This window comes from Gopherus evgoodei, chromosome 6 (assembly GCF_007399415.2).
Source record: "Gopherus evgoodei ecotype Sinaloan lineage chromosome 6, rGopEvg1_v1.p, whole genome shotgun sequence".
Taxonomy (NCBI): domain Eukaryota; kingdom Metazoa; phylum Chordata; order Testudines; family Testudinidae; genus Gopherus; species Gopherus evgoodei.
This window is the reverse complement of record NC_044327.1, coordinates 135,091,823-135,104,963: the sequence shown is the minus strand read 5'-3', so window position 1 is coordinate 135,104,963 and position 13,141 is coordinate 135,091,823. Positions and strand designations below refer to the sequence as shown.

The following is a 13,141-nucleotide window of genomic DNA, read 5'->3' as shown; positions in this document are numbered from 1 at the left end:
CACCTGTATTCCCCCTTTGTGGTCCAGCAAGGGCTCCCGCTCTAGACTCCTGGCTCCTCAGCCATCACCTCTTGGGTGGAGACCTGCATCTCCCTTCCCCGATGGATTTTTCCGGGCTGCCCAGTTCCCTGCGTACACTGCGAGTTCCACAGCAAATCAGACCAATTAAGCAGGCCTGGTTTGCTTGTTCTTTGAAGGCTATGGACAGTGTGGTTGGCCACAGTTACAAGTTACCACACAGCTCTTTTGTGCTAAAGGGAAACGGTCACATTTTACAAACAATAGAAGAACCAGCATGCATGCTAATAAGCTTACCAGAGATCACCCCAACTCAGTCAGTCCTTCTAACCCCACCCAAGGGTTTTTCCTGGGGTAACAAGTTCATAACAGCGTTTGCTCAGAACAAGAACACCCATGAGTCTGAGAGTCACTGCTTTCTCCCGTTGGGTTCTCTGAGCTTGTCCTCATGTAACAGTTGATCAGCAGACAAAGGTCCCTTCTTTGAGGCAAAGCTTTGAAGGGCAGCAAAGAGATTTCCTGGGATACCTACTTAACTGTAGAATTCCTTCTTGGCTGGCATGTTGTTTCAAATGGTGGTTTGATGCTTCTAACGCTTCCCAGGGTTTCCATCAGTCATGTCTCCCCCTGCTTCCCTGAGAAGTTACATACAATCTGACAATAATGCATAAACATTTGCATTTTTAATACCATGAACTCCCAAGATACCTAAACTTAATTCAGTAAGGTTTGTCCAGGAGATTTCAGGAGATAGCCAGATCTGTGACACACAGCTCCTACACTTCCTTCCCCACAGCCCTGGTGAGGAGGGGGAGTGGCTGGTATGCACTGTGCTTCTGCTGTCCCTAGTTGGAGCAGGGTCCCTAGGGAACTGTTGTCAATTGGTGCAAGTTAGAGCAGCCCCCAGGATGCCCTAACCTTGGCTAGAGAGTGAATCACAGCTGTGCTTTCAAGCTGCTAGTGAATGTAGAGGGGTTTCTTCAGGCTCATGAGAAACAGGCAAGGCCCTGGTCCTCAGGCCTGCTCTACACCTAAAACTTAGGTTGACCTGGCTGCGTTGCTCAAAGGTGTGAAAAATTCGCACTCCTGAGAGAGGTTGTTAAGCTGATATGAGCCCCAGTATAGATGCTGCAAGGTCAAATTCTTCGACCTAGGTACTGCCTTTCGAGGGGACAGATTGACTATAGCGACAGAAAACCCCCTTCCGCCGCTGCAGTGTCTACACTACAGTGCTGCAGCTGTGCCACTCCGGTGCACCTAGCATAGACACAGCCCCAGTTGTGTTAAGTTAGAGCCCCAGCAGCACCCTGATTTAGGCAAGTAGTTAGGGCACTGGCCTCCGAGCCAAGACACCTGGCTTCAGCCACTGACAGTGTGTGATCTTGGCCAAGTCTCCTCTGTGCCTCAGTTTCCAGCAGTGGTAAAGTGGAGGCCTAGACATCTTTGCAGCGCATGTGGAGATACGGGTGCCAAGCACATGGAAACACTAAGTGGGAATGGAACAATGAAACAAATACTTACTGACAGAGTGCCCACACACAGGCTTTGTAACTGGAGTGAACCCTTCCTGGCTGGCTGTGTTATGTTCTTGGTACTGCCTGTTGTTTCGTTCCTCTGTTCCTGGTGATCTCAGGGAACGTTCTGAGCTATATGGGGGATCGCCTATGTTCAGCTTACCCTGCCCCATCCCCCAGCTTAGCTCTTGTGGCTCAAAGGAACAGGTTGTGTCCAATTCCTGTGAATTCTCCCACAGGAGCAAGGGCGAATGAGGGTGTTGAGGGGACGTGTGCCCTTTGCAGGGATGCTATAAGGAGCACCATGTACCTTATCTGCCCAGGGTGCTGCACTCACGTGTCTGCTTGCTCCCATTCCTTGGCACCGATGGATGCCCCCTTTCGACAGAGTCTCACTTCTCTCCCCGTGGCTCTGCTGTATCCCTGGCCTATCCCCTGCACATAAGCTGCTGTAATGCCCGATCTCCCCCTGCTGCCTGTGGAGGGTGGGCATGGGGCAGATCCCTTTTCATTAGGAACCCTGGGGAAAGGATCCCTGGAAGGTTGTGCTGAGAAGCAGCTGGCACAGGAAGAAACCCATCACACCATTCTGCTGTCCACCTCCAGAGCACTTTACCAGTAGTGATCCTCCAGCCCCTGGGCCTTCCTGGCCTTGCTCCCTCTCCCACTTTGCAGGGTCATAGCCCAGCAGTTAGCCTCCCAGTCCCGTGGTCAGGGTCCTGCCCCACAACTCTTCAGCTGGTCCAGAGACCCAAAGTCAGCCTGGCATGGGGTGCTGCAAGGATTTGAGCCCCACTTCAGCATCCCTGCCTCACCTTTTCCCCAGCTGTAGCATTGGTCGCCATTATCCAAAGGGGATGGCTATACAGTCTGAGTGGCTATTCACTTCATTTAGCAGTGGTTGTGGGGGAGGCCCAAATGTGTGTAGTCTAACCACTCCCCTGAATGATCCAGTGCTTTTAGGGGGCTGTGGGTGTGAGAGACATGTCTTGAGGTGACACAGGGCTAGGTGTACCCAGGGTGGGTTCCTGGGGCCTGGGATCCGCCTGTGCAGGGAGTTGGGCTCCCGGCCTAGGCGTGCTGGGTAAATCTCCGGAGAGCGGAGGGTGGGGCATGTGTGCAGGATGCCAGGCTGATAAAGTGAACTGGCAGGCAGCCTTGGGGCTGTTTGCTTCCCTGCTCCAGCCCCTTCTCTCTCCTGTTCTTACTCCTGGCAAGGCTCCTGTCCATGGCGCCAGCTGCTGCTCCAACTAAGGCGTCAGTGGCCCCAGCTTCCTGCCCTGCGTCTCTCCTGTTGCTGGGGGCAGCCTGGTTCCTTCTAACAAGGGGGATTTGGTGAGGCCCGGTGTGACCCCTCCTCTTCCCCCAGGCTTGGTGCTATCTGGAGTTCATGGCATCACTCTGGCAACACCGCTGAGGCCACGCACGCTGGCTCCTGGCATGAGCGTGTGACTCCTCCAGGAAGGGGACTTGCGTGGGTCATGAGCAGGGTGACCAGATCACCTAGGTCAAATATCGGGGGGCAGGGCACGGGCAGAGGAGAAAAAATGGCGGCAGAGCGAAACAAAAAACCCACCCCCGATTCCTCCTCCCTCCGCAAGCGCTGGAGGGAGGCCCGGGAGACGCGGGTGAGTGTGGGGCTGGCCTGGCCCCGAGCAGGCAGGGCTCGGGGGCGGTACCGGGAGGGAGAGTAGGGGGTGGCCTGCGGGGCCAGGCGGCGGCGGCTGTTCCCCCCACCTGGGCAGCGGGACTCGGGAGCTCCCACTGCCGCGGGGGGAGGAAGCGGCCGCTGGCCAAGCTCGGCGACTGCGGCTCTGGTGCCCAGGAACCCCCCGAGGCCGGGCCTGCTGCAGGGAGCCCCTGACCAGTCGCATCGGGGCTGGCTGCCCAGCTGGTGCAATCCCGCGGGCGGCCCCGGAGTGGGGGCAGCAGGCCGCAGCCCCCCCATCCCGCTCAGGTCCCGCAGGGAACGAACGGGGCTGGGCTGCCGATGCCTGCACCGCGGGATTGCAGCAGCCGGGCAGCCAGCCCAGCCGTGACTGGCCAGGGGCTCCACGCCGCAGCCCGGCCTCGGGCCCGGGCGCCACGTGCTTGGCCGCTTCCTCCCCCCGCGGCAGTGGGAGCTGCGGCTGCTCCCGAGTCCCGCTGCCAGGGGGGAACAGCCACCGCCTGGCCCCGCGGGCGGGTGGGCCGCCCCCACTCCCCTCCGAGTCCCGGCCTTTCGGGGCCAGGCCGGCCTCACACTCCTCCCGGCACGGCGGGGATTTGGGGAGGGAGCCAATGGGAGAAGGTGGGGGCGGGGGAGGGCGCTTGCACGCTTGCCCGGTGTCCAGCCCGAGCATTGGTCGGGACGCGGGACAAACAAGCAGCTCTCGGGCCGCCCGGTCACGCTCCTCATGGGTCAGCAGGGAGGTGCGCTCCTGGGGCGGGGGGGGTGCTCAGAGCCCCGGAGAATGGCCTGTAGGAGCTGCGCAGGCCTGGCTCCAGGGTGGTGGCCTGGCTGGGCCCGGGGGCAGAGCTGGGAACGCCCCATCACTCAGCTGACGTGCCTGGGTGGGGGTGGCCCCGTGCCCCTTTCTGACGAGGTTTGTGAAGCGGCTGTTCAGTGGGACCCAGCAGCCAGGACTCCTGGGTCCCAGTCCCAGCTCATCTGCTGTCTTGCTTTGTGACCTGGCCAAGCCACTCCATCCCGCTGCAGCAAGGGGGGGCGAAACTGGCTAGGCTGGGGGTGAATCGGCTAATTTTGGCCTAGTGCTTTGAGGTGTGACAGGCTTAGCACCAGGACTCCCCGCCCCTGCGGGCGGGTTCCTGCCAGGCACAGGGCTGTGTTGTGGATAGGGCAGTAGGAGACAGGGATGTGTCCGATTGTCCAGTGGGAGAGGCAGTTCAGACCCTGTGATTATGGATCCTTTAACCTGATGCTCTGTGGATGGGGCCACATGAGAGTCCTGAGGGCAGAGCTGCTGTGATCTCCAGCTGGAGTGGAAGGATCGTCTGTGCTGTGGCAAGCTAGGCAGGGGCTGGTTGGAGAAGGCATGGGGGTGCGGACAAGCAGGTTTGGCAGGACTGTGTGCTGAGTCTCCTTTGGTTTCCTGCCTGTCTCCCTGCTCGGGCGCTCGGCTACTGACACTGCCTCCCTCGCCCCCCATCAAGAGGCACAGAGAAGGGACACTGAATGCTCAGAGAAGAGCTTTGCCTTATCTGTGTGTCCTGCAGCCTTCTCCCCCAGTGGCCATCAGCATGACCCCCAGCTCCACACCCAATATGGTGCTGACTTGCTGTTCCTGGCAAGATCCCACCCCCCGCTGTGTCTATGTCCCCTGCCACTCTTGGTGTGCCGGGCTTTTCTGTGGCTACTCGTCCCGTATTCCTTCCCCTTGGCACGCTGCCTGGGCCTTACTATGCAGCTCTTGCCTCACATCCCCAGCCCCTGGGTTCTGCCCCCAGGTACACCTTTCCTATTGAGGCTATCCTAGGGGCAGCCCCAGCTCTGCCCAGCACAGAGCCATGTGATGGGCACCCTGGACCCATCTCCATGAGTGGGCTAATCTGCTTGCCTTTTCCTCGTCTGAATTGGAGGTGACTTCTTCGTGGCCTCTGCAAATGCCTGGTTGGGGGGACCTCCTGTAGTGCCACCTGCTTGTTGCTGGTGGAAGCAGGGCACCGACCAGAGATGGTGGAGGTGGGGTGTGGGTGACGCGCAGGTTCCTGTCCCCATTTGGCACAGCGAGTTCCAACCGCTCCTCTGACGCAGGAACACCTGCCAGTGACTAACAGCTGCCAGCCCAGCCCATCCTGATCCCAGATGGATGGGGAGCAGATGGAAGCAGGGGAGGGACAGGGAACTGTCTGGAAGAGTCACTCACTCCCAGTGCTTTCAGCTTCTCCGCCAGCCTGTTGTTCTCTTGGGCTGTCTGGTCCTGAACGTGTCCCTGACCAGCACCTCCGTGTCCTTCTGCAGCTCTCCTGGCTCTGGGCACTGACTGCCCCTTTAGCTCTGTCCTCCAAAGCGGCTTAGCCACAGTCTCGCAAAGCCAGCGCCTAACATCAGGCTCTCCTGAGGCCCCGGTCTGTAAGTGTATTTGCTGGAGTGGGCCTTGCCTGAAAGATCCCCTCGCCTGAGTAGCCACCCTTGGTAAAGGGGGTTCTCCAGGCCACAGAACGCTGGCAGAGCTGACCGGTGGCTGCTCACACATTCCTGCCCTGCAGGGGCAATGGCGGATGGAGCTTCCCCGAACCCCGCGTGGGGCCTGGGGGGCCAGAAGAGCTGGTCTGTGCTCAGCAGTGTGTGCGGACACCCCCGCTCATTCCAGCACCTTGCACAGGGGAATGGCTCTGGCTGGGCTGCTCTCGTCCCTTTCCTTTCTCATTGTCTCCCCAGCCCTGGGGCTTGATCTCCTCTGGAGCTTGGCCTTCTCTCCCACCTTGGCTGCTAGAGGATCTCTGCTTCCTCTCCTCCCCCTTCAGCTGCCTCTCTGTGATGTCTGGCTGTTACCCAACCCTGCTTCTGGGCACCGGTTGCATTACTTGAGTGACCTTGTTACAGCACTGGAGTGTAGGGAGAGACACTGTGGTCCAGTGGTTGGAGCCAGGAGCCCCAAGGACTGTTCCCAGCTCTGCTGATGAATCACCATGTAAGCTGGATGCCTGGGAGCTGCAGAGAGCTTTGAGGCTGGTTGTGGGCTCTAGCGATGCCCATTTGTTGTTTATCATGCCACAGAGGGTGGTGTTGGTGGGATTCCCCTCTCACTGATATGGGTGACTCAGGTTAAAAGCCTTTGTGGGCCCACATGTGGCTGGAATCGGTGAGCTTCTCACGTTCCTGTGAAAGCCACACGGCCAGACCTGCAAGAGCTGGGGCCTGGTGTGTTGTATCCCCTTGTGAGGCTCTCCTCCGTTCACAGATTCCTGCCTAGCACCGCACCTGCTGCAGTGGAGTAGGACCAGCTGGGGACACAACCACAGCCTGCACCCGGCATCACCTGCCATGCGGGCCATGGAGAATACAGGTCCCTGAGTGCCAGAAGCCGCCGAGCACCCTGGGTCCACACCTTGTTCACTGGCAGGGCAGCTCCAGTCGGGTCTGTTTTCTGAGCACTAGGGCTCCTGGCGAGTTGCCATCCCAGCCCCTCAGTTCACCGCTCCTGGCATATACTTAATTTCTGGTGTCGTCCACAGCACATCCTGTGTGAAACCTGCAGCTGCACCTGTCGTGCTGATCCCTGGGGGACACGGTACTGCGTGCGTGGGAGCCATTTCTGGGTCCCTGCTCTGGGCTAGTGGGCTATGGAGGGGGGATGCCACGCTCAACAGCAGGCTGGAGGCTGGCTGGAGTGGCCTGATGAGTGCCTGGGTATGACTTGTACCCTGTGAAACACTCTGCTGGGCAGCCTGCTAAGAGGCTAGCCAGTTCCACAAGGGCTAAGGACATCTGGCCACAGTATGGCCAGCTCTGATGCCCTGCTCCACAGCAGCGGTCCAAGCTCTTGTATTACTGCCAGGCCCGGGGCCCTCACTGCACCATGTCATGCCCATCTCCCCTGCCCCCTCCGCCCCAAGAGAAGGGCTCTGCAGCTGCGGATTTCCTTTTAGCCAAAGGCAGCACAGCGAGTGTCCCAGTGGCTGGTGTGAGGGGTCATCCCTGTATTCCCACCCCCACAGTCTGGCTGGGAGAGGAGACCTCCCAGTGCACTCTTCCACAGCAGTGGGAAGGCCCCTCCCTCGGAATAGACACGGGGCTATGGTCACACGTGGGCCAGGCCCACCCCTGTTGGTAAGATTCCTGCCAACCCAGCCTCGCAGCTTTGGGCTTTGTTCAGTCCAGACTGTTCAAATTACAGTGGGCCGGGAGGGTGTTTGTGTATTGTCAGGCAGACTGGGGAGTGGATGGGATGATGGTGTCCCACAACTGCTCCTGTAGCTACTGCAGCCTTGTCTGCAGGATGCAGCTTTGTAATGCAGAGCTGGTGGCCTGAGCACTGGCATATCCACAGCATTAAAAACCTGTGCTGGCCGGTGGAGCTGGCTCAGGCTAAGGGGCTGTTTAATTACAGTGTGATGTTGGGGCTTGAGCTCTGGGACCCTCCCACCTCACAGGGTCCTAGAGCCCAGGCACTAGCCCAAGCCATAAGGGTATGTCTACACAGCAATAAAAAACCTGTGGCGCCGAGCCTCGGAGCCTGGGTCAATTGGCTTGAGCTGCAGTGCGTATGTTTGGCTCGAGCTGGGTCTGGTCCTGGAGAGGGGAGTCTCAGAGTCTGACTCCAGCCCCAGCTGGAACATCTATGCTGCAGTCTGTAGCCCCGTGATCCAGATTCAGCTGATCTGTCAGCTGCGGCTGCGCTGCGGGGCTTGACTGAAGCGCAGACGTCCCCTTACGGTAAAAGGAAGCATGTTGCAATGGTACGGATTGCTGGAGCAATGGCTGGTGCACACGGGGTAGGTGCTGAATACAGAATGTCGCCCTGCTCCTGATGCCAGGACCCAGGCTTGACTCCTGGTTCAGGTCTCTGGCACCACATTCACAGGAGCTGCTGACCCTGTGGGAGCAACATGGAGGGCCCTGAAGGGAAGCTGAGGCCTCAGCTGTTCTGCAGCCCCCCTGAGCTAGGAGCAGTGCTGATGGACTCTGAGCGATGGCTAGCAAAAGATGGGGATTCCCAGGACTCCTCTGGATCTGCCCATGTCTATGGTGGGGATGCCCTCGCAGGTGCCATGTGGACACTGTGGGGACCTGGGTGCTTTGGGCAGGGCCGAAGGGAGGCTATGTGCGGAGTGGAGAGGTGGACGAGTGCGAGTCAGGAGCGTGTGCAGGAGGGTGGCAGTGGGGGAGATGGGTGAGGGGGCTGGGGAGCATATGGGGCAGGGTGCAGAGGGAATGTGAGGCAATGAAGGTTGCTGGGGCCTGTGGGAAGTAGGGGAGGGGGTGGGGGGAGTGAGCGGAAGCAGGGGTGTGTGTTAATGGGGCAGGCGTTCTGGGGGTGGGGAGGGCCTGGCTGTTGTGGAAGGTGGGGTGTGGCAGGGTGGGGGACAGGCCAGGACTGGAGGGAAGGGATATAGGAGTTGGCAGGGTATTGGGGGAGCGCAGGGGGGAAGGGAGCAGAATCTGTCACTGTGGGACGGGCAGGGAGTGGGCAGGGGAGGGGCTGGGCCTGGCAGTGGGGTTGGTGGGACCCAAGGCCTGTGGGGAGGGTGAAGGGTCTGGCCCTGTGGGTGGGCACGCTGGTTGCCTTGCTGGCGGCCGGGGGAGTCGGGGGTGTCTGGACAAAGGAGACTGGGGAGATGGCAGTGCAGGGAAGTGGGGACCTCAGGCTGGTTCTGATTGCCCAGCAGGGAACACCAGAGTCGCCCTCAGCCCCTAGTCACTGACACGCCCTGAGGCTCAGGTAGCCAGGCTGCTCCCATAGGCTGGCCTGGCCGCATGCGGGCCTGGGGAGTGGGCTCTTATGACTAACACTGTGTGATGCAGTAGGGACTGTCTGTGTGGGGAGTGGGAGAGCAGGGGAGGACTTTAGGGGATGGACGATGCCAGGGCCTGTAACCTGAGCTAGGTAAGGGAGGGGAAAGGTCAACACCTTTGCCCGGGAAGGGGACAAAGGAAGGGAGTGGCAGGAGGGAAGCAGTTTGAGTTTGGGCTTGGGGCTGGATGGGCGGAATTCAGGGTATCCTAGCTAGGATCCAAGCACCCTGAAAGCCCAGAAGGACTCGGTGGAGGGGTCCTGACTGTGCCTGCAAACTCTGCTGTAACCTGTGTTCCTGTTGTCCAATAAACCTTCTGTTTTACTGGCTGGCCGAGAGTCACTGTGGGTCCCAGGAAGAGGGGTGCAGGGCCGGACTCCCCCACACTCCGTGACACACTGGTCAGATGGGGCCCATGATGGCAAATAGCCTGAGCAGGGGCGGGATGGGACCAAAATGTGATGGGACGTGAGCGATGCTGGAATCCAGCCCACCCCGGGGAGGTGCCAGGGGCACCTGGGTTCAAACCCCACCCCGGGCCCAGGACAGGGCTCCACAGGGGCTCTAACTCTGGCCGAGACTTGCAGGCTCGTTTCCTCCTCTTGTGAGCTGTTCAGGGCAGGGACTAATGTCTTTGCTGTCCTCTGGGGCCCTCGGGTGCTTCTGTGCTGCGGCGAGTGGGTTTGATTATTGGTATTGTGGTAGCACCCAGAAGCCCTAGTCACGGATCGGGACCCCACTGCGCTAGGTGCTGTACAGGCACAGAATAGACACGCTTCCTGTGTCTCTGGCGAGACTGGTCTGGCTAGTTCTGGTGCCATCCTGTGTGTGTGACCCCTATGAACCCTGTTGACACCTAGTCTTTGGAACGGAGCAGACCTGTTGGTCATCTGCGGTTGGAGCTATTGGTGCCTCCAGCTGAAACCCACAGAGAGCAGCTGCAGGAAGGAGGAGGTAAATCATTCCTGTTAACCGCTGAGTTTACAACAAGAAGCAATGGGCTTAAATTGCAGCAAGGGCGGTTTAGGTTGGACAGTAGGGAAAACTTCCGAACTGTCAGGGTGGTTAAGCACTGGAATAAATTGCCCAGGGAGGTTGTTGAACTTCCATCATTGGAGATTTTTAAGAGCAGGTTGGACAAACATCTGTCAGGGACAGTCTAGATAATACTTAGTTCTGCCCTGAGTGCAGGGGACTGGACTAGAAACCTCTCGAGGTCCCTTCCAGACCTATGATTGGAATGGAGTTTGCTGGCATGTCCAGGAGGGCTGCGAGGGTCGTGGAGCTGAGAGATGAGGCTGGGGTGTGTCCACCAGCTGTTGTCCTAGACCCAAGTCTCCTTCTCCAAAATGCGCTTGGCTTGGGGAGGGGAGGGGAGGGGACTTGTGCAGCTCCACTGCCCAGGAGTTTGGGAAGGTTTCACTCCGCAAGCTATTGGCTTCTTGTTGCCCACAAGGGTAAGTGGCCAGAACGGAGATGCAGCATCCTGCTGTTTCTGCAGCGTGTTGCAGAGGTTCTGCTGAGCAGTGGTGAGAGATTCCACCTCCCCCCCCCCAAGCTCGACTGCTGCTGCCTCTGCAGCCGCATCCTCTTTGTGTTCTGCAGGAGCCTCCCATCCCTGTTCAGTTCTGTGCAGGAGCTGAGCAAAACCCCCATGTGAAGTGTGTCTTGGAATGAGAGCAAGGGTGGGGAGCCCGGCAGGGTTAGCTGCCTGCTCATGAGGCCAGCATGTCTCCTGCCATGTTCTGCTCCTCCAGGGAGCTGGGCTGGAAGGTCATTGGTCACCTTTGACAAATGCTGTTTAAAATGAAGACTTGGGCACAAGTGGAGTGAATTGGGAGGCCTCAGCTAGTCCCTACTGGATGCCGTTCAGCTCACAAAATCTCTGCTGTCTGTCACCGTTCTATACCGTGGTCAGTCTTCAGGAGAGCTGCTTAGACTGGACTAGCAAGGGGGGACTGCAGGGCCGGACTGAGGGGACCTGGCTCAGCTGTAGAGGGGCTGGGCCTGGACTGACAGAGCAGTGGGGGCTGTAGGTCAGGACTGAGGGGCATTGGCAAGGCTGTGTGTAGGAGGATCAGGAAGGAGTTTCCCCTCAGATCAGATTGGCAGGGACCCTGGGGGGGGGATTTCGTCTTCCTCTGCAGCATGGGTCACTGGCAGGTTTAAACTGGAGTCAGTGGTGGATTCTCTGTCCCTTGCAGTCTTTAACCCATGGTTGGAGGACGGCAGTAACAGCCAGAGGTTGGGGGTCTGTTACCGGAGGGGGTGGGTGAGGTTCTGGGGCCTGCAATGTGCAGGAGGTCAGACTAGGGGATCGTGATGGTCTCTTCTGACCTGCACGTCTCTGAGACTGTCTAGCTTCTGCTTGGCTGTGCCTGGCTCCACTCGGTGCATTTGATCTCTCGCTTTCACCGGCACTAAATTCCTCAGCTGGATTCCGGGCTCAACTCTAGTGAAAGGATCCAGTTATTTCCGAGCTTTCAGCATCTCCATTTGCTGCCCATATTTTCAGTGCTAGTGTCTGCGCCGGCTGGAATTCTGAGTGATTAACGTGGCTGTGACATGCCTCCTAGGGGTGTTATCTTCGCGCTGTCCCCCACCCCCCTTCCTCCTCCAGCAGAGAGCAAGCGAGCGCCAGACAGGCAGACGAGACAAAGGTCTGTCCCCAACCCGGCTATCCCCTGCCTGTGGTTTCCCTGCTTGTGTGTTTTCTTAGGCTCCTGGTTAACGTCTGAGCTGCCGTGGAGCTGCGAGGCTTTGGCCTGTCCTGCTCAGGTTTGAGCTGCTGGGCTGGGTGGTGGGGAGGTGGGGGTGGGAAGCTGCCTGCTTCTCTGAATGGATGGAAGGTTTTAAGCTGCCTTTCATTCTTTGAGGGCCTGTAAAACTGCTTGGGAATTGGGGTGGGGGGGCAGGCCTGCATGGAGGGGACGGGAGAGGGTGAGGTGCAGGCAGCAGGAGTGTGTGCGTGGAGAGGGGAGAGGCAGGGGACCAGGACTGCATGGAGCACACAGGTGGGGGAGGTGGGAACAGTCACCCGACCCCTGTTGTTGTGTAATGTTTGGAAAATGTTCTTCAGACCCGCTGAGTGAACATCCCCTCCTCCTCCCCTCATAGAGCAGCATCATTATCTCTATCTTACAGATGGGAAGCTGAGGCATGGAGTGGGGAAGTGACTTGCCCAAGGGCACACAGGGAGTCAGTGGCAGAGCTGGGAAAGAGATGGCAGGGGTCCTGGCTCTTCAGCCCCTGCTCTAACCTCTAGACATGCTGCTCTGGAGGAAAGCAAGTTGCATTGTGTTATCCCAGTGTGGCACCTGCACTCAGTCTCGGATCAGAGACCTCCAGTCTCCAAGGGCTGCTCTAGGGAGATCATGTCACTGGGTAGATCTCCAGTGGCACTTCGGTCACCTCTGTAATGAACGGTGAGTGTGCCTGTGGGGCAAGGAGGCCCAGGTCACTCAGAGAGCACCTCGTGTGCCTGCCCACATACCCACTGTGCTCTGCACCGTGGGAGAAACCAGATGAGTCTGGGGCTAGACTGAAGTTCCTTGAGCTGAGTAAGAGCTTCTCCTGTCCAAGGGAGAACCCTGGAGCCTGTCCTATCCATCAGGACAGCGTCCGTGCTCCTGGGCCATGGGGGAGGACCACAGGAGCAGTCATCTACAGGGTACCACCCAAGGGAGGTGCGTGGCTCTGGCTGTTGTTGGAATAGACTGTCTACACTTGCTGTGGTGTGTGGAGTACAGGCACTACACATGTAGCTACACACGACAGTGAAAGGCAGGCTGCATCCATGTTTGTCACTGCGGTGTCACCTACACACTGGTGAAAAGCTCTGGCGGTGGGGGCGCGGCAGGGGAAGGCTCTGGCAGTGGGGGCGCGGCAGGGGAAGGATCTGGCGGTGGGGGCGCGGCAGGGGAAGGCTCTGGCGGTGGGGGCGCGGCAGGGGAAGGCTCTGGCTGGGGGAAGGCGGCAGGGGAAGGCTCTGGCGGTGGGGGCGCGGCAGGGGAAGGCTCTGGCTGGGGGAAGGCGGCAGGGGAAGGCTCTGGCGGTGGGGGCGCGGCAGGGGAAGGCTCTGGCGGTGGGGGCGCGGCAGGGGAAGGCTCTGGCTGGGGGAAGGCGGCAGGGGAAGGCTCTGGCGGTGGGGG

At 59.2% G+C, this 13,141-nt stretch overlaps 1 protein-coding gene across 5 annotated transcripts in view; it reads left to right on the top strand.

Annotated features, from left to right (window-relative positions):
• Positions 1-13,141, top strand: part of FAM214B (family with sequence similarity 214 member B) — a 68,748-nt gene that overhangs the window by 34,809 nt on the left and 20,798 nt on the right. Inside the window, exon 1 of one of the 5 annotated variants that reach the window (XM_030566950.1) lies at positions 11,235-11,768. The exons of the other annotated variants lie outside the window; for them this stretch is intronic. The gene's annotated coding sequence lies outside the window, so the exon portion shown is untranslated. Of the gene's footprint in view, positions 1-11,234; positions 11,769-13,141 lie in introns of those variants that run through there. 5 annotated transcript variants of the gene reach the window in all.